This window comes from Schistocerca cancellata, chromosome 3 (assembly GCF_023864275.1).
Source record: "Schistocerca cancellata isolate TAMUIC-IGC-003103 chromosome 3, iqSchCanc2.1, whole genome shotgun sequence".
In the NCBI taxonomy this organism is placed as follows: Eukaryota; Metazoa; Arthropoda; class Insecta; order Orthoptera; family Acrididae; genus Schistocerca; species Schistocerca cancellata.
Window position 1 is genome coordinate 35,032,505 of NC_064628.1, and position 27,013 is coordinate 35,059,517.

At 42.2% G+C, this 27,013-nt stretch overlaps 1 protein-coding gene across 1 annotated transcript in view; it reads right to left on the reverse strand.

Annotated features, from left to right (window-relative positions):
* Positions 1-27,013, reverse strand: part of LOC126176845 (beta-1,3-glucan-binding protein-like) — a 119,498-nt gene that overhangs the window by 50,592 nt on the left and 41,893 nt on the right. The gene's annotated exons all lie outside the window — the stretch shown is intronic.

Sequence of the window (27,013 nt, forward strand, 5' to 3'; positions counted from 1 at the left end):
TCTCTGTAGCATACCAGGCATAACAGTTTGGATAGCTGCTGTTATTTCTCGTTTCAAATCATCAATGGTGGCTGGGAGAGGTGGCCGAAACACCATATCCTTAACATACCCCCATAAGAAAAAATCGCAGGGGGTAAGATCAGGGCTTCTTGGAGGCTCGTTCTCGGCCGTCCAGAACTTTTCCCTTTGCACAAACACCCATTCTCTGTAAACTGTTTATACCAACGTTTAATAGACCACCTATCAGGAGGTTTAACACCATACTTCGTTCGAAATGCACGCTGAACAACTGTCGTCGATTCACTTCTGCCGTACTCAATAACACAAAAAGCTTTCTGTTGAGCGGTCGCCATCTTAGCATCAACTGACGCTGACGCCTAGTCAACAGCGCCTCAAGCGAACAAATGTACAACTAAATGAAACTTTATAGCTCCCTTAATTCGCCGACAGATAGTGCTTAGCTCTGCCTTTTGTCGTTGCAGAGTTTTAAATTCCTAAAGTTGTGGTATTCTTTTTGAATCACCCTGTATATTTTTGGATGATTGTGCAACCTTTACCCCACAATGTAAGGTGGCCTGAGTATATGCAGATGTAGAAAGCAAAGCCGATGTATCAGATTTGTGTGTGTTAAAGCTGCGTCATGCTTCATTTGTAACTTTAGCTCCCAAAGGTTTTTTGTCTCGTTAATTGTTGCGAGCGGACTATTGAGATTAGTTACCTCATACCAATAGTGTGAGGCTTAGAATTGTTGGAGTGACTTGCCATGGACAACATTGGTACTTTGCGAGAAAAGCACTGAAGACTACAGGCTCCCCTTAAGGGGCTCCGGAACGCCCTATACTTGCAATGTTAAAATAACGCTTATAAATTTCATCTTTCCTCACAAAGTATTTGAGGTAGAAAGTTGAACTTTTTACAGATTATTTATTGGAATATGGGCTACACAACTTAACACAGGGATTTTACAAAATTTTAGTTCAGTTATTAAAGATGATTTTTTTCAATTGTAATGAAAATTCACAACATTTTTTGCAATTATTTATTTATATATTCAAAAATACAGTTTTTTGGAAAAAGGCTGTGTTAAATTATGCAGAAGGTACTGTGTAACATTTACTGAAAGTTTGAAACAAATATGTTTGGAAGATCCTTAGAAAACATGTAATTAGTATGAGAAAATAAAAGTTTTGGGAATCGAGCGACAAAGATTGGATTAACTTTTTAGTGCATTCCAGGTCCATAGGATGGATTATCTTCATCCTCTGCAAACTCCTCCTCCAGCTTCCTCTTGTTCCTCCTCCTGTTTACTCTTGCTTGTATTTCTAGACTCTTTACAGCCCTGTCTGCAGCCCGAAGGCGTTCCTTGTCTAAAGCAAGCATCGCTCGTACCATGTTAGAACCTATCTTCATTCCCATATTTCTAAATACCTTGCACCTTACAATGTTGCCATCATTGAAAGTCGCAACAGCAACTTTACTTTTACTCATTATTATACTTCAACAAAACAGAGGCTCGAGAAACAGAATTAATTACGAATATTTTCGAGATAACGACAGAGTAAACATGAAACAATCGACAATCACACCAGCGATATATATTGAACCATCACAGGTTAGCCACGACACATACTTTATCTCACACCACTAAAATGTACCTGATGAACACGGACGTTAATAATAACACCATTTGACAGCAGTTTAACAGCGCCACAGTGGGTCACGCCCATGTAGAACACATTTCAAAAAAAATTTAAAATAGTTGTAGTCTTCGGAATTGAATAAATTATATATCTATTAAAAGGTAATAGTCTGCAGATTCAGAAAACGCAAAAAAGTAAAAATTGAACTTTTCATGACTTTGAGCCTTTCCGGAGCCCCTTAACATGAACCAAGATTACGAGGTGGAAGGAGAACGGAGACTGCTCACGGCATCACTGCTTCCCTTTTTTTAATTTTGCTTCATTGTGGACGCTGTTTCTATGCCAGGAATCTAGATCAAGTAAGATTATAGCCACTACGAGTCTAGTCCACTAGTGCATAATCTAATTTCTAACGCTTTTTTGTTACAGAATCCTAGTAAGACGAAGTGGAGAAGATATTCGAAGGTGATCTCATGTCCGTTCGTGAAGCTATATTGTGCTATTGGTGCCCTGTCAAGTCTGAACTATGACGTATACTGTCAGTGCAGTTCCCAGAATGTCTTACGTGATTTCCGCCACATTCATTTGGCACGTAGTAGGCTAACCCATAGGCATTCCCGAAGCAACACACACCTCTGAGAAGAGTAGGGCCAGTTTTTTGCTTTATTGGTGGGCGACCGCCGCAAGCATGTTGCCGCGAAGTTTAAAGCTAATCTAAACAGTTCACAAAACTGATCCTAAAAAATTGCTACTGTTCCTTCCTCTAAAATGGGGAACTTGCAGTAACCATCTTTTAGTAGGATTTACTCGTACCAGGGCTGTTTACAGATGAGACGTACGCTAATAGTTTCAAAAGCAGCCTTAAAATATGTATTGCATTCACGTTGCAATCAACAGTGTTACTCAGCTGAGGAGAAGATAATGCAGAAATCCGAGCTACGTTAGTGAGTAGTCCAAAGAAGCTACAATTCAGTTCATTAGTTAAATGTAGCCCGGGTCATTTTATGGCCTGTTTGTGAAAATGTCTGCCCTGCAATCTGTACAAACTGTAGTTTGCAAGAAGACATGCCAAAATTCGGAACTTTTGTCATTCAAATGAAGAGCCTGTTACAAAAGGAGGAATTCTCTGACAGGTTAATTTTCAATAGTGTCGCCAGATGTCCCAATTTCCAACAGTGTCACGGCCTGTCCCGTGCAGTTCTTAAGAGGACGTCAAATTTCCCGGCAATGCCAACAATTTGAAAAGTAATGCATTTTCACTTAGGTGATCAAGTACATGATAGTTCCGAACTGAATTTCTCAACGCGTCGATGACGGTAACCAAGAAAGTTAGACATGTTGTGCCAGAAGGCTGCGATCAACCTGTTAACTAAAGGGACGGCTGAACACATGCCCGAACTGTACATTCGTAAAATCCACAGCCATTCCATTGTTGTATTATTACCACCACGTCGCTGCTTTTGAACTATGTTCTAACTTCTCCCACTATCGCTCACTCACTAGCCAATACTACTTTATCTGTGTTGATTGGTGTGGAAGAGTGAAATTTTTGTTACCAGCCTGAAGTCACTACTTTTGATGAACAGAACATAATTTTTCACAGTAGTTATACCAGTGTGGGAAATTTGTTCATTACACAGGATGCCCACATGTAACCTCCCTCGTTTCTACATGCAGTTAAAAATACTAATGGACACATTTGCTGTTTGCAGCATCATATAAAGCAACTCAAGATCTGTCCGGATTTTTTCTAAACGATTCCTTTTATTTTCTTTCAGGTTCTAAAGAATTACCGTAAATGACATGTCTAGAGAGCCCAGTGCGTGATGTGTGTGGAATCTGAATCACTCATTGCTGTCCAAAGGGATTTTCAACGTGAAATTCAGTCGGAAGCACCAGACATTAAGATGCTTAAGGCAGTGTAGACAGGCTCTATTAGAAAAAGTGTATCTAATTAAGTGGTAGAGGAGATCAGACTTATGAAGAAGCCCATCAAAGTTTGAGCATCACGAGAGCTGACCATAACTCACTAACTTTGATTTTTACGTTTATGTTGCAATTTTGGTTTTTGTATATTTTTAGCCCTTCTATCCCCATGTCAGAATGGTTCAGTCACTATATTGAATACATTATTTGCACGTAAAAAACAGCAGTCGGGGTCCTGAATACTACTATGATCCACAGAATCGTACCGGTACGGAAAAGTGGCCACCAGAATCATTGGAAATTGTAGAAATATAATTGGTCTGTAAGAATTATGATGTAAGGCTTGTTTGACGCCATGGGAGCAACGTCACAAGCCACCACAATGAAAGAAGCTACCTGAACTTTTAACAGTCCTGGGGCATTTCTTTTCTAAATTGAATCTATCGATGCCAGTCTATTTACCCGTTCGATACCTCTCTCGATCGTTTTTGTGCGGTTCGCGGTTTATCGCTGGGGAGCTTTGTGTTTATGGCTTTTATACATTATTTGTTTTCCTTTTTGATCAACATGAAAACAGCTATAATTTTTGTGGTGTCACCGCCAGACACCACACTTGCTAGGTGGTAGCCTTTAAATCGGCCGCGGTCCGCTAGTATACGTCGGACCCGCGTGTCGCCACTGTCAGTGATTGCAGACCGAGCGCCACCACACGGCAGGTCTAGAGAGACGTCCTAGCTCTCGCCCCAGTTGTACAGCCAACTTTACTAGCGAAGCTACACTGACAAATACGCTCTCATTTGCCGAGACGATAGTTAGCATAGCCTTCAGCTACGTCATTTGCTACGACCTAGAAAGGCGCCATTCACATTTGTTATTTATCTATGGATGCCTGTACCGTCAGACCGATGTACACCAATTATGAATTAAAGTTAAGTATTCCAGAAGCTATGTACTATTTTTGGCTACTATAATTCCTTGTTATTTTCCAGACCTCACGCCAGCCTGCGTGAGCTTAAACGCGTGCCTTTCGGCTACCCGTCCTAGTGGATTGGCTGTCGAAGAATGTGTCCATTCCATAAAAAGTCATCCTGACAACTTTTTACTTAGAGTTTAAATAAAAATAAATCATATGTAGGGTTAGACTAAATAATTCTTTAGGTTTCATAGCACTGTTTGTTAGCAAGTATATGACGTTCAAAAATGGATGACACATGAAAATACACGTTAAGTTTACTATCTTGTCTCGTGACAAGTGTGCGCTAGATGGCATGCATGTGACGACGGTACAAGATGGCGGCAATGCAAGAAAGGAGTTTTCCGTATTAGAATGTGTGAAGTGTTTGTCGGTTACGAGCGTTGAGAGTACTTACATACTCAAGTACGGAGAAACTGCCTTAGTGCCCAGAGCCTTCTGCCTAAAGTGGGACCGCTCGTCTCAGGGGAAATCGTGGAGCACGTGAGACAGACCTTTGTGTGCAACTACAAAGTTAGCCGCATGTGCAAACTGTGAACTGGGCATTCCGCATGAAATAGCGTGGAATGCTTTGTGTTAGCCTTTGCGTTTCAGACGGCACCGTTTGCAACTTCTACAGCACGTGACTCCCGACGATCATGCCCTATTAGAGTTTTGTATCTAAATGCAGCAAGCTATGGGAGATTACTTTGCAGGGACATTGATACTCAGTAACGAGGCGACTTCACATGTCGGGAAACTTTAACCGTCACAATGCCAGGGTGTGGGGTACTGATTTGCTGCGTGTCTGTGCAGAATTGGGAACGGATAGGCCAAAAGGGTGGACTGGTTGGTTAATTTGGGGGAGGGGACCAAACAGCGAGGTATCGGGCCCATCGGGTTCTGGAAGGAAGTCGGCCGTGCCCTTTTAAAGGAGCCATCCCGGCATTTGTCTGAAGTGATTTAAGGAAATCACTGTAAGCCTAAATCAGGGCGACCAGACGCAGGTTTTGAACCGTCGTCCTCCAGGATGGCGAGTCCAGCGTGCTGACTAACCAGAACGTCTTATGTGCCATATCCAAGACATAGATGTAAGGCCCCTTTTCTTTCCGTGAAGCAGACAGTGACAGGCAATGTAACAATTTTGTTGACATTCTGAAGGAGATTATATAATGGTTATAATAGAAGGAAACATTCCACGTAGGAAAAATATACCTAAAAACAAAGATGTGACTTACCAAATGAAAGTGCTGGCAGGTCGACAGACACACAAACGAACACAAACAAACACACAAAATTCAAGCTTTCGCAACAAACTGTTGCCTCATCAGGGAAGAGGGAAGGAGAGGGAAAGACGAAAGGATGTGGGTTTTAAGGGAGAGGGTAAGGAGTCATTCCAGTCCCGGGAGCGGAAAGACTTACCTTAGGGGGAAAAATGACGGGTATACACTCGCGCACACACACATCCACACATATACATATGTGTGGAGATATATATATATACGCGGTTGGTGTTCGCACCGTTACAGCAGTCTTTACATCAATTAATTGATGTTCTGTTTTTCTGGTGGTTGCGAAGTACGAGTATTAAGAGCGCCCTTCTCCCCCTCTCAACGGAACCGTCATAATTGTACAAAGTGATTTTGCACTTACCAAGTTTGCATTTTACGAAACTTTTGCTCTGAGTTGTTTACGACCCAACATCGTATTAGGTGGTTATAAGCTGCTGATGGGCAGTTGGAGAGTTCAAGAGTAATGAGCTCGGGCAGTTGTGGAGAGTTCAAGAGTAATGAGCTAGGGCAGTGGTTCTGATGATTTTAGTGAATAGTATGGCGGCGACAGTTACTACACCAGTTGTAAGTGGAACTAGACTCCGGTGTTGGCTTCTTTGTTTATTGTCTCTTAATTCCTAACAGGGAGTCCAGGAGTCAAATGTGCCATTTGGAATGGCCAATTCATCTCATAAAATGAAAATAAATTCTGCACCATATGTAGCCTCAGAGGAAAAAAAAATTCCTGGAACCTATGGAAACCTTGAAATTGCTCGATTTCCTAGTAAGTCACAAACTTTCATGGAACAGCCACATTGCGAATGTATGCAAGAAACTTTAACGCATAGTTTAACTCCCGAAGAGAGTAATTACAGATGAATACCTAGTAACTATGTCTCATGCTATCTACATTCCACGTTCATACTGCCTATGGACAACAGATGTGGGATCATTCGCCAGGCTTCGAGAACACACTATTAGTCGAAGGAAGGAATAATTGTCACATCGCATAACAACTAACAACACTACAGGTCGTTAATCATAAAACTGAGGATGACTGTTTACAGCTATTTTACATTGTGTCTCATCAATGTCAAGGAAAACTTTCACCGAGAGAACCACAACACACTAAACAAAGAGACCATAAACTTTACGAACTGTCGACAACGAAGCGATAACTTTCCGACGATTGTCTTTAAAGTACAGTTCTCTTCGAAGCGCCGATCTTCCCGTTGCGAACAGAAAAGGTGCCAAGTTTTTATGCCGTGTGTCATTTGTAACACTGTCCGGAAACAAACTTTTGCAGTTGGGCGGTCCAATACTGAGAATCATCACCGGCACATTCATTCCCTTCCAATAGATATTCAAAGAAACATTGGAACGGAAATCAGCATTCATTCAAACATGCTCCTTGTATTCACCTGATGACAGTCACAAGAGACGACGTCATCGTCCAAGTACCATCTTATTTTATTGGCCCTCGTGGCGCCACGGTTCATCGTAGCCCGTTGAGGTATCTCCACGTCTTACGCGTACGTTTAATGGCGGCAGGCTTCACCTCCTGAGGTAGGAACCAGCTGGGATATTCTTTCCTGTGACGCTTAACTCTGATATTTTCACCTTTTGCTGTGAATGAGCAAACTTTTGCACGCGCAGGAGTTGGAGGAAACATGAGTGATTACGAGCAAAAAGTAACAGAAGCACGCCTGGTGCTGCTGCTGTTTCGGGAACAATCTGATAGCCGCAACAGCTACGCCCCACCAACACAGAACGTATTATCCATTCAGCTTTGACAGTACTCGCTGCCACACTCGCCGCGGTTCAACAGATGTCCTGAACGCTGCTATGGAAGCAAATGTAACCTCATAAATCTCTGAAATCTAAGCCTGTGTGACAGGTGACTGAAGACAATGATAACCGTTAAGGAGAGCAGTACGAGAAGCGTTCAGTGAATTCGGCAGTACAATTTTACTGACAGCTCGGAGGGAAAGTTAAGTAGTTCTTGCTCTCACGTTGGGCCAGTAAACGGATCAAAATGTATCCAGTCGCTCAGTGACCATACTGATAATAGATCATATACTAAATTCAGTCTTCCGAACTTTCGCTCCGGAAGATCTAAATTCGGTTCCAAAAATACCAGATACTGAGAAAAGTAATCGACGAATAGAAAATAAAATATTTCAGAGGATAGACGTCATAAGACAGCTGTAAGACTCTACAGTTTACTCAAAATGACTTGCTCCTCTTCCAGCAGGAAACTATCGTCTTCCTAAAGGTTCGAAGTGACAAGTAGCTGCAAATCATTCCACTCTCACTATGGGCTCACCGACAGATGCACATTACTATAAGCACGTATAGCTGACTTCAATCTACTGTAGAATGATGGAACATTTTCTTCTCGGATAACGTGACCTTTTGGGAGAAATTTAAGTCTTCGCAATAAAACTTATACAGCAAACGGATTTTGCTGAACTTGTTTTGATTCCAGGTGAGATCCACAGTGTCGCAGACAACAGCACCCGAGTTGATGCTGTTTTCCTGAATTTCCTGGAAGCCTTCCAGAAAATTCCACACTATACTTTAGTGAATAAAATATGAGAGTGCTGAGTATGGCTGAGGTTTCTGACGAGTCAGGACTCACTAGCAGATAGGACTCAACACGTCAACATGACAGTATGGATATAAGGAAAACTGACTTCGGAAATATTACGGAATAAGTACTTCAGAAGTTAATATTGCTCCTCTATTTTGTTCCGCTTGAATGACGTTGTGCTAGGAACTCCTGAATCCAGTCACAAGGTGTGTGTGGATTCACAGGGTAGTCAAAAAGTGTCAAAAGCTTGTAGGAGTGTTGCAGGGTAGGTCGTGGTGAGAAATATTTGTTAAGTTGCATCGTTTCCGAGTTAATTAGCATTGAAGTTATCAATTCGGAAGTTGCGTGCTCAATTTCAAACAGCCCGACAGGCAATTTGTGGCAGTTCTCACAGCGTAGGTGACTGCGCACTAGACTGCTGAACCTCTGGTTCTGGTTCGATCCTTACTACCGTCCCGTGTTCAATTGTTTTATATTAGTTCTGCTCGGTTTTAGGAAACCTAACTAACCGTTTCTGACCACCTTATATATGTAATCATACACATCATGCAGGTGGTGATGGTGTACTCTTGTGTTTGATACAGGAAACTGTTGGTGGAAAGGTTCGGTAGACGGACTGCATTATCCACGGCAGCTGAAAACCGTAACTACCATAAAACGTGCGGATAGTTTGACAAGACTGGTAAAAATGTAACAATTATCCCATTGGAAAAAGATTCTGTCAAACTCTAGAAAATACTTCAGCTACCGCTTCCTCATTTGATGAAAATATCTTCTCAGCAAGTCAATGTTTCAAGTTAGCGAACAGGAACAACTCGCTTGTAACTATGTCTTGTGAATAGGAGGGATGAGAAACCAGTTCAAAGCCCTATTCATGTACTTTTCACCATTGTTATCGCTGATGCGTATGTGAAGGAACAGTGTCATGGTGCAAGAACACTTTTCTGCGTGCCAACTTTGGTCTTTTTTCAGCCAACGCAGTTTTCAAGTGATCCAACAATGAAGCGTAATAGCGTCCAGTTATGGTTCTGCCCTTTTCCAAGTAATCTATGACGATTATTACTTGGGAACCCCAAAAAAACAGTGGTCACTACCTTACACGCTGACAAAACGGTCTTTGCCTTCCTCAGTACACATTCACCAACCATTTTCCACTGTTTTAACTCTGATATGATGGATCCAGGCTTCACGAACACACAAAAAAGGCGCAAAGATACTTGCAGATTCCAAATAAACATCGTTTTCGTCGACTGGAGCAATCGCAATACCCACCTCAACATAGCTTAGCCAATTCTCCACTCAGGATGATATGCACTCGTTCAATTGATATACCTACAGCCTCCGCAATTTCACGAATCTATTTGGCAGTTGTAATCTCCCCCCTCTTTACCACTTCCATCTATTGTCCACATTAGTCTTTTATAAAGTTTTGAGAGGAGCGAATATAACAATAAACTAGTTTACTTAGCTTGTTATGTCGAGTTGGCTCCAGTTCTTGTCTGTGGGTCTGATTATTGAAGGTGAAATCCTCACATTTTAGGTTCTCATGGTTGGATTGATCTAAATAAATTTGAAGATTGTTGTTGCAGAATTTATGACATAAATATATTTTCTCACGTCTTAGTTTATCATAGTCTTCATTTTTCACAACAAAGCCGAAATTACATTGTTCGCACAAAATACAAAAGTACGTCCGATCATATCAGAGGCACGCTTACGACTCCCGCTTTGCGGAAATAATGTTCCAAAGGATTTACAATTTTTCTTAACACACGAATTTCTACTAATTTCGATTATTATTTCATAAATGAATCCAGAAATAAACATGGTAACCACTACAGTATTGCGTAATTATAACAGAAAATTTAAGTGTGCCAATAATTCGTAATTTCAAATGTTCCTTAAAAAGACTTAACTGTACATTCAGGACTAGTATTTATCGATTATAACATCGAGAATAAAACATGTTAAAGTAATTCATTTTCATAAATTTTATGCTTTAAATGTAACGTACAGTGTATAAAATTATATGGAAGTGACCAGTCTAAAATTCGAAAAAATACGGGTATCGACAACTACTGTTGAGAAAAAGTAATGCTACAGGAGGCTGTCTCGTTACAGTCTTATTACATATCATGAATTTTGTCAATTGTTCCCTTTGTGGTGACGTCAAATGGACGGCCGGGGCGCACTTCTGCACTTGTCCGACCACGTTTAAATTCATTAACCAAAAAGAAAAATGGTCTTCAGTGATGGTGACAGCTTGCGTGAAGTTCGTCCAATTCCGTTTAGATTTGTACTGCAGTCCAACAGTTCAAACGAAAATATTTAACTACTGCACGAAACCGTTTTCTCCATTTTCAATCGCAGTCGACTCACTGGCCAAGACTGACGGTACTAACAAAGGACTGTACGCTGTAAAATGTTTAAATTCTTTATACGGTCCTTTGAATAATCAAGCCTATCAACCATTAAGGCGCAGCAAAAATGTTTCATTCTTTCATGGAACTTTGTCGTATGTCCTCAGAGTATCAGGCTGGAGCACCCTGAAGTGGAACGAGCAAATTCTAGGAAAAGCAGATGCCGTCTTTGATTCATTGGAAGAACCTAAAAGAAATAACTCATCCACGAAAGGAGCTGCTTACAAACCAATTGTTCGACCGATTCTCGAATACTGTATCCGTTTGGAGCCATTAACAGGTTTGATTAAGATTCAAAGAGGAGCGACTCGTTTCGGCACGGAGTCTTGCACTAAACGGGAGAGCGCTGTTAAGATGCTTGTCTCCAACGACAGACGCTACACCAGATGCATTTTGACACCCCACCCGTCACTTGTCTGGTTTTTGGCGTGTTCGCCCCAGCTAATTGACTAACAGATCAACAGAGAGTGCAGAACTGTCGCAGTATCGGATAACGCAAAAGAAGTAATAAGGCCCTGTGACTCCTGATTGAATTGCGGTGGCAGTGTTGACATTAATTGATTCAGAATTGATCACTTTTAGTTAAAAAGGGGTGCACATTGATGTTATATTCAGCTATTGAACACCAGATGCAAATGTTGAACATAAAATTAATTAAGAAAGTGACTTGGGATTTCAACTACTTGATTGAAAACAGATGCAGTCGACTAGCACAAATTTATTTTAACTCACGACCTTCAATCATCACATTACATGACTCTCCTAACAGGCAGTGGTAATGAATTGCGTTTGCGTGGAGTAAAGCGCGATAACTCAAAAGTAATCCCTATCGACTGACCCAGGCGTAATGCGAAGTGCGAGAAGAATTCTACAGTACACGGCCCATGGAACCCTCGAGGAAACCTTGCCGACGTGATCCAACAAATTAATCCGTGGCCGGAGCGGGCGCAATATCACCGAATACAGCGTGGCGGACGTCGGCCGACCTCGTGGTACTGCAAGGCTGCGCTTGTCTATTCACTCCTAGCTATCTTGCTCAGTACATAGCTTAACCAAAACTTCCCGTCTCCAAACTCAATCGTTCCATTTGCTAAGTCCTAAACTGCAGAGACACACACTCTTTCTCAGGCAAGCTGAATAAAGAACGCCACGTCCGCACTCTAGGCAAGCTGGGAACGGAAGACCACTACAGAGACTTCTCACAGTCTGCTCTTCGCCTCGGTTTCCCCTCCAGCAAAATCACTTACGCCGAGTGCAGCGCAAGTCGCGTTAATTATGCGTCACTTCCCAGTGCCGACCAATGTCTGCTCTGGGAAGTGAACAAATTCCCACAAAACTTCCCTTCCTCTCAACTTCTGCTATTTAGCTCCTCCCAGCCACACATCAAGGTTATTTTTCCAGAATTCTGACTCCCAGGAGAGTGCTTCAAAATCCTTGGCCCTACATTCCCATCAGAGGTCAGCGTATTTCATTTTGTCGCTCTTCACCTGATTTACTTCAGACTCTCCAGACCGTGAATTCAGCGTGAAGTTGCTATAGTCATGAACACGCATATTTTGACCTCTGTTGACCGCTCCACCATAGCTTTGTGCGGCTTTCTCGCACGTTTCACCGAAAACGGGACGACGGACATTTATCAACACTCATACAAGTTCTCCGTCTGCTTCCCGGTACACCAGCATGGGGTCAACCACCCACTCACTGTCACTCAACTTAAGGCAGCTGGAGGCTGCACCCCGTTACCGCTTTCTCAGAGCTCGAGCCGCCTTAAGTTGCCTATTGTCGCTTCCCTTCGCCGCTCCCCCGCCGGCCACAGTCAATTCTGAATACATCCCTGGGATAAAGTAGCCTCCAGTACATCGACGCGTTTCCACAAAGTTTTTCATGTCATGTGAATTACTTTAAAACCATCACCCGACATTAATTATTCCACTACGTCCATACTATACCCTCTACAAGATGCACTGTGGCTTGTCAGTCATTTTTGTTCAGCCCTACTGTTCGCTCAACGTGAGTTAGGTGATCTTTAACGACTTCGTGTAAGGGGCATAGTTCTTACAGTATGGTGCACCGTGGAGAAGCATTTGCTGTTGACATTAATAGAACGCACGTTGAAAGTGGACTTACGGAACGTTACTTCCGCTAAGTATATCACGCTAAATGACAATTTGTAAACGGACCAGGGAAGTGGAGAAATATAATAGGAGTACCCTTTGTCATAGTCCGCGAAGAACTGCATAGCTGTAGTTGTAATTAGCATCTGTTTTTCTGGAGGCTGATGTACTCTGTGTAAACCGTGACATTGTTAGAGTAAACGGTGAAAGAATAGTCCGCTGACATTATCCCGAGTCCTGGTCTGTAGTTACGGGCTTTCCCGTAGTAATGCGGCAGCGATGTGGCTGCCGACTGCCGTGTGGCGTAATCTGTCAGTGTGTTGACAACACACCCCTGGCATCCGTCTCCACTGTGACAGACGCAAGGCAGAAGTTGCGCTGCGACACTACCAAAACACACACACACACACACACACACACACACACACACACACACACGAGCGTTTTTATGCACAGATGGAATGGCTATTGGAGATTTTCTTTTTGAGTCTGATAAATTTGCATATAGACGTAATTTGAAGTGCAGAGGACACAACTTGTAATCGCAATTATCAAGAATAAAAAAATTTTCTTACGAAAAAGGTAAATTTCGTCTACGAACTTTTATTCGATGTTGGATCCCCGGACCTCCATAAAACTATTAGTGTGTTTAGCAATACAGTGCATAGTGATTTCTTCGCAAATTAACAACGCTGGGCAAGCCTCCCACTATCACGGTCCGAACGAAGCGCAATATTTCGCCGTCAGACTGTGTGATGAAGACGTTCCATAAGCGACGAGTTTGTTCGAAGATACCACACTGCCACTATTGTTCAGACCTTCTCATTCTGAAAGTGTTTCCAAAAAATCTTACGGCAACTGTACTCAAACTGCCAAGAGAGACGGAGTCTTAATCGCGAGTTGTAGCAGTTTTTTTTTTTGCCTGGCGTTCTCTGAGAGCCAGACAAACTGAGATCTCCGACCGCTAACTCATCCTGTATCCAACCCGTTCTCTCTTTACAGCAGCCACGAAAAAATCATCTGTAGTCAATTTTTTCACAGATTTTTATCTTAGATAGGTAAAAATTTAAAATGTATTCATCTATTCAAAAATCAAGAGTTTAAATGCAGTGCCTGTATGTCAAAGTGAAAGGTCAAGCTTTTTTTTTACGACGTAGCAGTTCATTTTATCTTTCGGTTTCGGAAACATTGGAAACTTAGTTTAAAAATCCTCCTTAATTTACCGAAAACACTTTGCTAAATCTGTTCTTCTGTGCTTTTCTTTTCCTCCAATAGACGTGCTTCCCGCTGCACTAGGTACAATACTATTTACTCCGTTGTTGATTTGTACTAATGTATGTTGGTTACATGTTTATTAAGTCTTATTCGAATTTTCAAGCCCAAAATTTTTTCTGTTATTTTTCATAATTGAGTTTACCTGTACTGAAGACTACCAGTACGATGTCATTAAAACGTACTGGTCGATAACACACCTTGATTCTTAGTATTCACAGTCTGAGGATCTGTAAACTTCATTTAGAGATGTAATCTCCCTGACCGAGTCGCTGTCAGTTCTGGATTTCCCTTTATCCTATTTAAGTCTTATGCGAGCTGTAGCATTGACGCATGTATTCTTCCGTACAGTGACATCTGTTTAACAATGATTAGCATAGGTAGGTTTACAAGTACAGATTGTATTCAAACGGATCCACAAAATTCCTTAAAAACTATTAATCCCGAAATGACTTCATTCTCATTGGTGTGTTCTGTTATTTCTTCCAAGAGCTGCTTATGGTACGTTGTGCTATACCCACGGAGTGTTCAGTTGGTTCGTTGTAATGTATTTTGTGTTCTTCTGTTAACTTCAATTAAAATATTGAAATTAAACATTCTGTACTTAACTTTGCAAGTGGCGAGGTAATGTTCACTGTATTATGTGAGATTTAGGCTTTGACCAACGACGTGTGCAGCCACTACATGCTTTTAACATTATGGAGGTACGCAGACACACCAGAATGTCTGCTGCAACTATTTTAAGTGTTCCCTTACAACTTAAATCAACCTTGCATTACATAAGCCTTGAAGCTGGAACCGGTGTTGACACGAAATGGAACGATCACATTAGTTCCCTAGTTGATAAGGAGCTAAATTTGACTTATTTAAAGCGTCCAGGGATATTGTTGCTTGTATACGAAAGAGCGTCTTTAGAAAACTTGTACGATCTGTGAAGAAATACTGCCCATGCGGTTGGAGGACATCTTATGCTGCAAACGAACACCAACGCGTATCTCGCTAGAGTCAACAGAAGTGCTGAAGAAAATTCCTTACTATTTATTTAAATTACTGAACTGAATGTTCACTGAACCATGCACTGGGCTTTGACTTGGGATTGGACGCAATCGTCTGGACTCAGTAGAGCAGCTTTGTTTAATTTTGAAGCACGGCTAGAGGACGAAGTTTTGAAACCGGCATTTGTCGTCAGAGATTAAGTGCTTTTTAAGTGCCAGCTTGTGATACGCCGTCCACAGACCGTAGCAGCCATGCCGTCAGCACTCTTCACACCTCAGACTTCTGTTGCTGTGTCCTTTAAATTAGCGTCAAAACCCTCATTCGCCGAGTTCAATCGGTTGTACTTTGAGCGTGAGCTGGGCAGTCGCTCAGTAGTGTGTGTTTTGACTTCGTGAATTAGTTTGGGCCGAGAGGCAAGAAAATAAGATCATGCGCAGATTTCCTACATTATCTGAGTCACTGTGTAAGTGGCGTGAATACAAGGACGCTATGTGCAAGAAGCATGAAGCGCCCTTCGAATGTATCCTGATAGCTAAAAGAGCCACGCGCACTTTGAATAAGAAAATGCTACTTGACACTGAAATCAATATAAAAGATAGGGTCGCCACCAACTCTAGCCACACGACAAAGAAGAGGTAGCACTGAGTCGGAAAATTACTTAATTTATTAATAAGAAAAACTCACAAAAGAACATTCATTGTAAAGTCATTGATAAAGAATGGGATGTAGTTATTAATATGATCCAGGCATTCTTCCTGTGAATCAAATATTGAGTAAAGTAAAGAGGGCGTGAACACCATGCGTAAGTGCAGCCTGCAGCAAGATTCGTGAAAACACGATCTATTCCAGAGCATTTGTTTCAGATAAAAAAAGGGACATTAATCACTACACCTGTGCACATGGAAACGCTATAGGTGGGCCAACAAGGAAAACTACAAGGTAAATGGCGAAGGTAACGGCGACGTAACATCGGTACACAAGATACGATTGAAGGCAAAATTATTTATTCCTTAAAACATTGATGTAGTGCATCTATAGACTGCTGTTGCATGCTAACTGTGTACAATTGCTTGTGAAATACTACACGTTTCATAACAGACTTGCGTGTCCACTCGGTCCGCGGAGACAATTTCTATGGACCGTGGCCAAATTTTAATCACATGAGACAAAGAAAATTCACAAATACACAAAAATTACCAAGATCCGGAAAAGATTAGAAGCATACACACACAGTTGTAGGCACATAAACATTCACACTGAACCGAGGGCACTTCAACATATGCAACTCCTTTGTGCCGCGTTCCTCTCACGGATCAAAGTCAAGACTGCATTGGGAATCAAACTGAAAGTCTACAAAAGCCTTGCATTCCCTGCTGCAACCCAGCAAGTAAATCTTTATAAGACGAAATTCGAGACCAAAAGCTAAAAGCTCCCCTCTCTATGTGACAACGCGCCACGCGGTCAGTCCAACTCACCCTTCTCCGTCTGGAGCACAGCTGTGTACGCTTCCCGTACCGGCGGCAGACTGCCTCCCGCTTCTCCAGCCTCTTCCACGCTCCGCGTGGACCGGAAAACCCCAGGATGCCATTTCCGCCACCAACCTAACGCAGGTGGATTTCTCACAAGTAGCGGAAACCACTTTGCCGACTTGACCACTACGAGAGTTGGCAATGAAAGGTGGCTACAGGACCCTTTCAACTGTAATTTAATATCACACTGATTAGAGCTTTAGGCTGTTTATATAGGCTGCAGCGAAAGTAATTCACTTTCATTGAAACATTGTATTCATCTCCCCGATACAGTGTCATGAGTACTTGCTTTATACTGAAGACGACGTCGTATCGCATCCAAGTAATGAAATGCATCAGCTGGAGCAGAAAGATTATGCCACCCCTATGGAAGTGTGCGCTCGTGTTTTTGAGATCGTAGGAAACGAAAAGAGTTATCGTTCGATAACCACCTCTACTCAGATGAGGGCACAAATAAGACATATGGTTTTCATGAACCGTCACAACTACCGAATACGGACCGCAACATTCCACATGAGGTACAAGAGCGTAAGACGTTTCTCAGGCTGAAGTCAGTTTGTTAGAACATGATCATGTAGAGGTACTTGTTTCACCACGCAGTTCAATTATAAAGGAATTTATGCTACAATTTATATTTAAGTTCCGACAACTGTGGAAACTCAGATCTAAAGAACACATGGACAAACATATGCCAGGCTCTTGCAAAAATTGTCAAGTCTCCCGTCCAGGTACAATCGCAGAAGACGTTACGGAAACTATATTCTAGGCACGACTGACAAGCGTCAAAGCAATAAAATAAGAAAATTTATGGTTCTTACAGAGACGATTTATGTCACAACTTTATGGTACTTCGAATAACCAGACCAAGGCCTCTCTTCGTTCATAATCAATGCAACAAATGCATTGTCTGCACTAGAGACCATTCCACTTATGTCAAAATATTTCAGGACGTAATAAAAAGAAATTGCAAAACGAAAACTGCTCCAGTGCCAAGTTTGACAAATTTAGGTTGTACCCTATGCCCCTGTTAGCTAGGGTGACAATGAAAAGGCCAGTTTGACAAACAAGTGTCGCTTATAGGAAACTATTCGCAAGGGTAAGATGGACGTCAATGTTGGCGGCGTATTCATCAAGTTATAGAATCTTATCAAACTTAATGCCATTACTACAGATTTTGAAGTCTAATCTAGACAATAGTAAGCGTCAAAGATCTTTAAATATGACGGTGTTTTTACAGACCTACTGTTTCTGAAGCCATAGAGACAAAAAGCTTCCGGAAAAACACCGCGCACGCACTTCCGCCTCATGCTATGGTAGAAGCGAAGGATTTCAGCTTAACCACATGCTGACTGGGAACGTATGATAGAATAGGGTCTGGTGTGACATAATACACGCCTTACGCGAAAATTAATTTAGTAGTTTAGGGAACACACTAATTTCACGTCTTAGATCTCCTGGTCATAAACGTAGCCGAACTCTTCGATTCAGTCAACGTCGAGTAAGGTCAGTAAACGTATGTAACACTGTCAACGTTTATAGGTGTTAGATTAGGGTAAGCAAGATCATACAAGATGTGATCAAAAAGTAACGGGAATTTGTTTTCCTTAAAGCAACTGTTTATTCTTCAATATCAGAATCGTCCCCGTCGAAGTAATCCCCGTCGAAGTAATCCCCGTCGAAGTAATCCCCGTCGAAGTAATCCCCGTCGAAGTAATCCCCGTCGAAGTAATCCCCGTCGAAGTAATCCCCGTCGAAGTAATCCCCGTCGAAGTAATCCCCGTCGAAGTAATCCCCGTCGAAGTAATCCCCGTCGAAGTAATCCCCCTCAAATACACTTGTGCAAGCAGTTTTTCCAATCTTGGGAGCACTTCCAGAACGCACACTGTGGAGCCCAGCTCCTTCAGCGATTCTGTTTTTATTTCTTCTGTGGTGGCAGAACGTCTTTTCGTGGTTTTCTTCAGCCTCTGGAATAGAAATCAGTTGCAGGGGCCAGGCCCGGCGAATACGGTGGCTGAGGCAACGTAACGTTTGTTTTTTTGGCAAAAAAATCACGAGGAAGTTTTGAGGTGTGAGCGGGAGCATTATTTTAATGCAATTTCCACTAGCAGCTTTGCCACAATTCTGATTATTTTCTCCGGATTGCTTCACGCAAACGGCGCATAACTTCAAGGTAGTATTCCTTATTGACCATAAGAAAGCAACTCATGATACAGAACCCCAGTGTCATCTAAGTAAACAATAAGAACCTTTACGTGTGAAGGAAGTTTTCCAAAGTTTTTCGGTCTTTGCTCTTCAGGCAGTTTACACTAGGACGTTTGGGCCTCTGTTTCGATGTCATATCTGGATATCCACGTTTCGTCACCAGTTACAACCTTCTTTCGAAGTTCCCGATCGCTGTCGACTTGATTCAACAATTCCTGAGCTGTATCCACGCGATGCCGTTTGCGGTCGTATTTCAACAATTTCGGAACAAACTGTGTTGCTACGTTTAATGCCCAAACCATCCCAAAAAAATTCTTAGCTTGAGCCAAAGGATATCTCGACTTCGTTAGCAACCTCTGACCGTGATTCGGCGATTTTCCAGAACCATTTTCTTTACTTCTTCCACATTATCGTCAGTAATTTATGTGCTACGGCGTCCACGATGGTCGCCGTCTTCAACGTCTTCTCGACCCTCGACTCAAGCTGTTGTCTTACTCATAGTGGATTCGCCGAAAGCTACAGTCAAGATTTCATATGCGTTGCCGCACTTTATTACATTTTTAAAGCATAATTATTTGATCCATCTTTTTCGAAAGTAACAAATTCGCCGAGTACTCTCAATACGTATAACCTTTCCGAATGTCACCAATAAACTAAAAACTGAAAACAGCTGAAACTTTAAGCTTATCAACAACGTGTCTACCAACAAGAAAGTTTTTAAAATCTGATGTATAAAGACCGCGAAATTAAAAAATCCCGTTACTTTATCACAACCCGCATGTTTCTGTGTGGCGAATGTGTCAAGAACCAGAACAGCCATCAGCAAATTTTCGTCTCCATGATAAAATGTAGAGGTGTATGAGAATGAGTGACCAAAATGTATCTAATGAGTGACAAAATTTCACAGCACGATTCACATACAAGCGAGCGAGGCGTTCTAATGGTTAGGACACTGTATCCGTTTTCCAAAGAATTGGCGTTTAAATCTGTCAAGCCAACCAGAACAAATTTTACCTGGTTTCCTAAATCTCTTAGGTGGAACGGCTGGATGGTTTTTCAGCCATCCTCCTCCAACCCGATGTTGTTCTCGCTCTGTTGACTTCGACGTCTAAATGAAATGAAACCGTCTTTCCAACACAGTTATGTGAGCATGATTGTAAGGGACTGTAAATCTCAGTTAAGTATCTGGAAGTACTCATTAGAAGCTACGCAAAGCGGAAATGCAAAGGTGAATCACTTACAGGAAAGGCACATGCCAGACTCATTTTTATCGTAATAATTACAAGAAAACTGAACACGTTCATATCCTCTGTTAGTAGTACTTCGTGTGGATCTCCTACACTTGATTATCAGTGGGTTTTCCAAGCAATCTTGTTTGTGGACTGGTAGGTAAATACCCAGCATCGTACCAGTGAATACATGCCCTGCAACTGACTTGACGTCACTTGTGACGACACTTCGCGGACGCTCGGTTCCGTGCAGGGCTCACGGGAAATAAATACAGGGTGTTACAAAAAGGTACGGCCAAACTTTCAGGAAACATTCCTCACACACAAAGAAAGAAAATGTGTTATGTGGACATGTGTCCGGAAATGCTTACTTTCCATGTTAGAGCTCATTTTATTACTTTTCTTCAAATCACGTTAATCATGGAATGGAAACACACAGCAACAGAACGTACCAGCGTGACTTCAAACACTTTGTTACAGCAAATGTTCAAAATGTCCTCCGTTAGCGAGGATACATGCATCCACCCTCCGTCGCATGGAATCCCTGATGCGCTGATGCAGCCCTGGAGAAGGGCGTATTGTATCACAGCCGTCCACAATACGAGCACGAAGAGTCTCTACATTTGGTACCGGGGTTGCGTAGACAAGAACTTTCAAATGTCCCCATAAATGAAAGTCAAGAGGGTTGAGGTCAGGAGAGCGTGGAGGCCATGGAATTGGTCCGCCTCTACCAATCCATCGGTCACCGAATCTGTTGTTGAGAAGCGTACGAACACTTCGACTGAAATGTGCAGGAGCTCCATCGTGCATGAACCACATGTGTCGTACTAGTAAAGGAACATGTTCTAGCAGCACAGGTAGAATATCCCGTATGAAATCATGATAACGTGCTGCATTGAGCGTATGTGGAAGAACGAAACTACAATGAGCTCTTACATGGAAATTAAGCGTTTCCGGACACATGTCCACATAACATCTTTTCTTTATTTGTGGGTGAGGAATGTCTCCTGAAAGTTTGGCCGTACCTTTTCGTAGCACCCTGTATATTTGAGAAGGTAGCCACTACCCCCCCCCCCCCCCCTGAACCTTGCCGTTGATGGGGAGGCTTGCGTGCCTCAGCGATACAGACGGCCGTTCCTGGCCGTACCGTAGGTGCAACCACAACGGAGTGGTATCTGTTGAAAACGACCTTGCTGTGCTGGTACTGCGAACAGCTGAAAGCAAGGGGAAACTACAGCCGAAATTTTCCCCGAGGCATGCAGCTTTACTGTATGGTTAAATGATGGCATCCTCTTGGATAAAATATTCCGGAGGTAAAATAGTCCCCCATTCGGATCTCCGGGCGGGGACTACTCAACAGGATGTCGTTATCAGGAGAAAGAAAACTGGTGTTCTACGGATCGGAGCGTGGACTGTCAAATCCCTTAATCGGGCAGGTAGGTTAGAACATTTAAAAAGGGAAATGGATAGGTTAAAGTTAGATATAGTGGGAATTAGTGAAGTTCGGTGGCAGGAGGAACAAGACTTCTGGTCAGGTGAATATAGGGTTATAAATACAAAATCAAATAGGGGTAATGCAGGAGTAGGTTTATTAATGAGTAAAAAAATAGGAGTGCGGGTAAGCTACTACCAACAGCTTAGTGAACGCATTATTGTGGCCTAGATAGACACAAAGGCCATGCCTACTACAGTAGTACAAGTTTATATGCCAACTAGCTCTGCAGATAAAGAAATTGATGAAATGTATAATGAGATAAAAGAAATTATTCAGGTAGTGAAGGGAGACGAAAATTTAATAGTCATGGGTGACTGGAATTCGACAGTAGGAAAAGGAAGAGAAGGAAACATAGGTGACTATGGATTAGGGCTAAGAAATGAAAGAGGAAGCCGCCTGGTAGAAATTTGCACAGACCATAACTTAACCATAGCTAACACTTGGTTCAAGAATCATAAAAGAAGGTTGTATACATGGAAGAAGCCTGGAGATACTGACAGGTTTCAGATAGATTACATAATGGTAAGACAGATTTAGCAACCAGGTTTTAAATTGTAAGACATTTCCAGGGCAGATGTGGACTCTGATCACAATCTATTGGTTATGAACTGTAGATTAAAACTGAAGAAACTGCAAAAAGGTGAGAATTTAAGGAGATGGGACCTGGATAAACTGAAAGAACCAGAGGTTGTACAGAGTTTCAGGGAGAGCATAAGGGAACAATTGACAGGAATGGGGGAAAGAAATACAGTAGAAGAAGAATGGGTAGCTTTGAGGGATGAAGTAGTGAAGGCAGCAGAGGATCAAGTAGATAAAAAGACGAGGGCTAGTAGAAACCCTTGGGTAACAGAAGAAATATTTAATTTAATTGATGAAAGGAGAAAATATAAAAATGCAGTAAATGAAGCACGCAAAAAGGAATACAAACGTTTAAAAAATGAGATCGACAGGATGTGCAAAATGGCTAAGCAGGGGTGGCTAAAGGACAAATGTAAGGATGTAGAGGCTTATCTTACTATGGGTAAGATAGATACTGCTTACAGGAAAATTAAAGAGACCTTTGGAGAAAAAAGAGCCACTTGTATGAATATGAAGAGCAGAGATGGAAACCCAGTTCCAAGCAAAGAAGGGAAAGCAGAAAGGTGGAAGGAGTATATAGAGGGTCTATACAAGGGCGATGTACTTTAGGACAATCTTATGGAAATGGAAGAGGATGATGACGAAATGGGAGATACGATACTGCGTGAAGAGTTTGACAGAGCACTGAAAGACCTAAGTCGAAACAAGGCCCCAGGAGTAGACAACATTCCATTAGAACTACTGACGGCCTTGGGAGAGCCAGTCCTGACAAAACTACCATCTGGTGAGCAAGATGTATGAGACAGGCAATATACCCTCAGACTTCAAGAAGAATACAGTAATTCCAATCCCAAAGAAAGCAGGTGTCGACAGATGTGAAAATTACCGAACTATCAGTTTAATAAGTCACGGCTGCAAAATACTAACACGAATTCTTTACAGACGAATGGAAAAACTGGTAGAAGACAACGTCGGGGAAGATCAGTTTGGATTCTGTAGAAATGTTGGAACACGTGAGGCAATACTGACCCTACCACTTATCTTAGAGAATAGATTAAGGAAAGGCAAGCCTACGTTTCTAGCAAACTTAGAGAAAGCTTTTGCTAATGTTGACTGGAATACTCTCTTTCAAATTCTGAAGGTGGCAGGGATAAAATACAGGGAGCGAAAGGCTATTTACAATTTGTACAGAAACCAGATGGCAGTTATAAGAGACTAGGGACATGAAAGGGAAGCAGTGGTTGGGAAGGGAGTGAGACAGGGTTGTAGCCTATCCCCGATGTTATTCAATCTGTATACTGAGCAATCATTAAAGGAAACAAAAGAAAAATTCGGAGAAGGAATTAAAATCCAGGGAGAAGAAATAAAAACTGAGGTTCGCCGATGACATTGTAATTCTGTCTGAGACAGCAAAGGACTTGGAAGAGCAGTTAAAGGAAATGGACAGTGTCTTGAAAGGAGGGTGTAAGATGAACACCAACAAAAGCAAAACGAGGATAATGGAATGTAGTCTAATTAAGTAGGGTGATGTTGGGGGAATTAGATTAGGAAATCAGACACTTAAAGTAGTAAAGGAGTTTTGCTATTTGGGGAGCAAAATAAGTGATGATGGTCGAAGTAGAGAGGATATAAAATGTAGACTTCCAATGGCAAGGAAAGCGTTTCTGAAGAGGAGAAATTTGTTAACATCGAGTATAGATTTAAGTGTCAGAAAGTCATTTCTGATAGTATTTGTATGGAGTGTTGCCACCAATGGAAGTGAAATGTGGATGATAAATTGTTTGGACAAGAAGAGAAGCTTTGGAAATGTGGTGCTACAGAAGAAATGTGGTGCTACAGAAGAATTAGATGGGTAGATCACATAACTAACGAGAAGGTATTGAATAGAATTGTGGAGAAGAGTTTGTGGCACAATTTGACAAGAAGGGACCGGCTGGTAGGACATGGGGACAGGGGATCGCAAATTTAGCATTGAGGTCAGCGTGTAGGGTAAAAATCGTAGAGGGAGACCAGGAGATGAATACACTAAGCAGATTCAGAAGGACGTAGGTTGCCGTGGGTACTGGGAGATGAAGCTTGCACAGGATAGAGTAGCATGGAGAGCTGCATCAAACCAGTCTCAGGACTGAAGACCGCAACAACAACAACAACAACAACGACAACAACAACTACAGCCACTAAACGTCTATTTCCTTTATTCGCTCCCCGCCGGAGACGGCTATTGGTACTCATAATAACTGCAGTGTCAAGTGAAGCGACACACACGCCACAGCCAGCCTTTCTCGTGGGCATAAGAGGGAATGACGTCAGCGCGAGGCGAACTCCGGAGCAAGTGTGCACGTTCCGTTGCATTGCTAGCACGTTCGTCCGAGCGAGCGCTGCCAACCGGTATAATGACCTCGTCGGGGGGGATCCCAGGCGATCTGGCGGTGACGTCACTAGCCTGCCGGAAGTCGACTTCTCCGGACAGGAGACTCGGCGAGGTCCTAAAGAGTAGCAGGTAGCACCGAGGTCAGCTCTGCTGAGGACGTCGATACATCATTCGTTGAGACTTGAAATTATCGTAAGAAGAATGTGATCAGTGAGAAAACTGTCCGAGACGTGGAAGAAATTTTTTCATAGTCCTGTTCCTGTTCAAAAGGTAATGATCATGTAGAGGTGAGAACCCCACCAGTAGTCAGTAGAAAAATTGGAGATTTTGTGCATATAGTGCTCTACTGTTCATGAATGCGAAAACTGCTATATTATAAAACTGCCAAGAGCTGTTTATAAATGATATTTACTACCGGCTTCGATCATATATTATAAAATTATTTAAAGCGGCCTACGTGGCAACATTCCTACCGCCTCTTCAAATAAAAACTATTCTCAGTCTCTGCCATCATCACAAATTGTCTATAAACTGAAGTCATTTGCTTGCATCTGTCTGTATATGCAGGCTGGTATCGAACTGCTGTACGGTTGTTGGTGCGGTTTTCAGTAATAGGATGGTTTTTGTATATAATTAATATTTATTAGCAATTGAATTAAGATGAAGTTGCGATGGCGATGCCATTGTCACCCACCGTTATGAAGAGCCGCCGTAACTCAACAGAACTGCAGTGAGTGCCTAAGGACCGCGGCAAGCGGCATCTAAATCCCATGTTGTGCGGCGGTCCAGCAACAGCACGTGTGGCTGGAAACCGAAAGATTGTGGGATCGAATCCCAGATGGGTCACTTCTTTTCACTGTGCCTTCTAATCAAGCATTGACCTCTTGATATGCAGATACGCATTTCGAAATCTGACAGTTTAGTCTGCCAACTTCTGCTTCCTTCACATTATTAATCACAACTCGAACACTTAAGTCATTGATAATTCTTGGAACAGTGGGAAGTGAATTATTGTATTTTGAAGTATCGTAATAAATATGACCAATAACGAAAAAATAACCACCATATCAGGCTGTGATGTGAGTTTTAAATAAATATATTTAACCAATACTTCCTTTGAACTGTGAGGACAACCGCATAACTAAAAACATGTGAATCCAAAATTTATTTTTTAAGCTACAACTAAAACGTTTTCTGAAAATCCAACTTTGCTTCGCTTACACACGTTCTTTCAGAAGCGCAGCAAAACTTTCCTGCCCTCGTTGAACTAAACCTAGATGAAGACGCGATTCTTTGCTTGGCACAGCCAAGCCGGCTGTCGTAAAGGGTCTGCTACAAAGAACTGCGGCAGCGAGTCAACAGTGCATCAGTGCGTACTATGATTCACAAGATGAGTGCTGCAACAGTACGGAACACACAACATTCAAGCCTCCAGGCAGCTCTACCCCGCTATACGCCGCTTGCATTGCGCAAGTTATACGAAAATAATGACATTCAGTTACTTAACGTTGTTCTCTGCAGTTTACTCATAACTACAGGGTGGCCCATGAACAAACTGTGCTACGCCACACGTGTCATCTAGCCGTAGATAATGATACAAATGCGAAGCAGGGCCACGTCGCGAGTACAACGAAATTAAACAGATCTCTCTATCGTCAATCAGCTCATCTTTTGTTCAACGAAAAATCAGGTATCTTTTCTGAACGAACCTGCTCAATCACCCGATATGAACTCTAACAATCATGGGATGAACTGAAGCATCATTTTCGCGTCACAGCACTTTAACCGAAAAGGTTACAGTATATGTTCAACGACAGACTTGACAAAAAAGTTATCACCCAGAAGAGGAGGAAACTAAACTTAGTGGGTTGCCAAGATACGTGATGTTATCTCAGTGACTACAAAACAGTCATTTATACAAAGAATTTAGCTGTATGGGCCCATTCATCAGTATCACATTGCACCTTTTATGGTCTGGATGCGTGCACTGATTTTTTTTGTTTTGTTTTAGGGCGCGAAACATCTAAGGTCATAAGCGCCCAGTAAAGAACCAAAGAATGCTGGGAGCACGAGGGGAAAAAACCGTTACGAGGTCCAATACAAAAGGGAAGAAAAAACAAATCTCAAACATCAGGACGTTACGGAAGATTGAAAGACGTAGAGAAGAAACCGGAGTCACCATGTAACGGAACTGAAAACGTCGGTGCTGGTGGTGAGATGCATGTGGCTAACGCAGCTCTTCACGCCTCATGCCCTTAATGGCGGCTGGAACTACGAGCTATAGCACTCATATAAGCTACTGCACGTCCGCCATAAAATCTGGGCGCAGGAACTCTTACAATCAGCCCCAGTGGCATAGAGGCGGCTTCAACAACTATTCATCGCGTTTCACTCCAAAAACGGCGACGATATTCGCCTCTTCTC